The sequence below is a fragment of the Phodopus roborovskii genome, unplaced genomic scaffold (assembly GCF_943737965.1).
Source record: "Phodopus roborovskii unplaced genomic scaffold, PHOROB, whole genome shotgun sequence".
Lineage (NCBI taxonomy): Eukaryota > Metazoa > Chordata > Mammalia > Rodentia > Cricetidae > Phodopus > Phodopus roborovskii.
In genome coordinates, this window is record NW_026126257.1 from 32,639 (window position 1) to 35,799 (window position 3,161).

General features: G+C 44.2%; 1 pseudogene; it reads left to right on the forward strand.

The window, feature by feature from the left end:
• Nucleotides 1–245: 245 nt before the first annotated feature.
• Nucleotides 246–1,926, forward strand: LOC127218658 (Krueppel-like factor 17; annotated as a pseudogene).
• Nucleotides 1,927–3,161: the final 1,235 nt, after the last annotated feature.

The following is a 3,161-nucleotide window of genomic DNA, read 5'->3' on the forward strand; positions in this document are numbered from 1 at the left end:
GCTCCAATAGCATTGCCAAGAATCTTCTGTACCCCTCCCTGCTCTTGTCTTCAGAAGCTCTGGCTTTCAAAGCTGATGCTGTCATCGACTGGGCAATAGCAAATTCCTATTCACCTAAATGGAGATGAGCAACATTTCTGTATAATCCAAGACCCAGTGAATAGAAGGCAATAGTAGGCATTGGGACACTTGCCTATGATGGCACCAGCTGAGTCAGCCTCCCCTGTGGTCTGGCCCTGGGCAACATGGAGCAGGGAAATAGGTGGCAGGCTGCGCACCAGTCTCCCACAGATAATGAGACATCAACATAAATGTTGCATATATTGGTGCCTTCTGGAAACAATGGAGTTCAACAGCTACTGGCCACTCAACACTTGCTAAATCCAAATATGTCCAGGCCTTATATGTTATCCAGGCAGAATGAGGGTAAAAGGGAGCCACAGATCATTATGTCACTACTTGAGCATGGTGCGAGATACCCCTCCCAACTGACTCCTACATCTTCCCAAATATATTGTCAGCCATGGTCTAACCACCAACAAGGGAAAATGATGGACACAAGATCACACATGATGCCCTTAGGGAGTCCAGGCACTCTGGGTGACCATAGCCTTCAGTGAGAATATGATGCCTCATAATGGCCTGCCAGGCTCAGCTTCCCCACACCAGTACCCAACCACTGCCTTATTCTGTCCCATCAGCAGTACCTGCTACCACAGGAATATTGTTTGTTCCAGGCATGCCTTCTGCTGGGACCCATGCCATGCCCCCCCTTTATGGATCAGATGTTGCACTTAAATCACTGCAACCTCGGGATGCCCCCAGCTAGGCTCCAGCCATTGCCGACTTTAGAATCCCAGGACTCACTTGTGACCCAGTCAACTGGTCAGGAACCTTTTGTATGTGAGAAGCCTAAACCTACTCCACAGGCAACAGAGAACCCCAGTGTTCCAGGAAGGGCTCCCGAGAAGCCATCTCCAGTTCCAAGGCCTTACCTCTGCTCGTATAGCAACTGTGGAAAAGCTTACACCAAGCACTCTCACCTCGTGAGTCATCAGTGCAAACACACAGGCGAGAAGACCTTGGGCTGTACATGGTCTTTCTTCTGCTCTAATGAGCTTGGATGACATAGACAGATCCACACCAAAGATCGACCACATAAATTCAAGGTGTGTGATTGACAGTTCATGAGATCTGACCATCTTAAGCAACACCAAAAACTCATCAGCGCATGACAGATTTCCTGATGCCTCAGGCCAACAGTGGACAGACAAATGGACAGATAGCCAGTCCTCTTGCTCCTGATCAGGGGCTTTAGCTCCTTTTCCTGGATTTTCTAACCCAAGACCCTGTTGCCAGAGACCAGGTTGTCTCTGGGGCAGGTGAAAATTCAGATGGAGACAGGAAGCGGTGGGGAAGTCCACAGGAAGCTCTTGACACCATCGTGGATTCCTCAAAATCTGGTCCCTCACTTTCAGGAATTACTGGTTTCTGCCATTTAGCCAGATGAGATGATGGAGCCATAGATTGGACTTAATTAAAAAGCTCTTCTATCAATCCTCAGCAGGAAACTCCCATGCCTCTCCCATGAAACCCATGAACTCTCCCTAGGTTTTCCAGGGCCAGACCATGGGAAAGATTTCTCAGTGCTAGAAGGTACTGGACACATCGATTGACTACGTCAGACTCTCTCTGGCCTTCACCACCCACATGCCTAGAGTTTTTCTTCCCAAGTCTTCTATGGAATGCCCCACTATAGGACATGGCATCTGGCATTCCATGGAGCCATCAAAACCAAACCTTTTGAGGAAACTAATACTAATGGGGGAAAGAAACTTCAGTGAACGGGATAGGAGAGAGGCAGACAGTGATTCCCCTCTCCTCTATCCCCATAAATTGTTGCAAGGCATTGTTTATCCCCGATAGCACAGTGTGGGGAGACTTCCCAAGCAGCCCACAGACACATCCTTTAAGGCTTGTCATGAAGCAGTAACCTTCATGGAAATGTGTTGCCTTGGGCCACTTCACATTCTTTCCATTTCACCTGATGTTCTCCCTCCTATATCTTGACTTTGAGTGTTTCCAATAAAAACAGTGTTTAGGCTATTAAAAAAAGGCAAAAGTAACCCCAAATTATATGTCTTTTGGTGGAGAATTAACTGAAACATTACATTTTCACTCATGTTCGGGTAGTCTTCTTATACATACTGAGCCATTTTCATTGCATCACTGATGTTTGAGTTTTTCAAATACTTTACTCACTCTCTCATTTATCTTATGACCCATCTAGGCTTGCAGCCTCAGCATGAAGGCACAGTATGCCACTATCTTTATTCCTCATTCTGTTTCTTGAAAGAAAGCAATGAATGGTGTCAAATCTAAATGGAAGCAAATGTGCCACATCTTGCCCTGCATCTGAGGCTGACATTTCAAAACACCTAATATAAAATCTTACACTAACAGTTGCCATCGCTAAATGCCTAGCACTAGATGGATGACTAATAGCTCCAGCCCATTTCTTCCATCTATGTGTTATTATAAAGGCAATACATTGGCTGGGGATGACAAGGACATCTATTCAAAGAACATGTATCCCAAAGGCCTAATCCTCCACACAGAGATTTTTTTCCTGTAAGAGGAATAACACTTTATCTTGTGCTTAAGGGCTACCTGATGTGATGAGCTGTGCAAGCTGCTGGCATTTGTGCCAAAGTGAAGTTCAATCAGAAAAAGATGATGGTGTAAAACACAGTTCTAGCTGGAAATCATCATTCTCAAGGATTTGCAGGAGTAGGATAAGTATTGAAAACTATATGTGTAGCAGGTCCAAATGCTGAAATTATAATTGAAAACATAAAGACAAATACCCCCAAAAGCCTAAAACTAAATAACTTAAGGACATCACAGATGTACATACTCCACTTATTACAAATTCTATATGATGGTGGTTAACCCTCAAATTCAAAATAAAAGACAAGTTTCCTTTTGGTAAATTCAAAGAATATGATATCATCTGATACCCAGATGACATCAAACACAAATTAAGTGTGGGTTTTCTCAATACATTCATGTTTGGCAGCCATATGTGGACAATTTCTAGAATGGTCCCACTTTTAAATATTTTATCATCTTGCCAGATTCAGCGCTGAATTTGAGTTTAG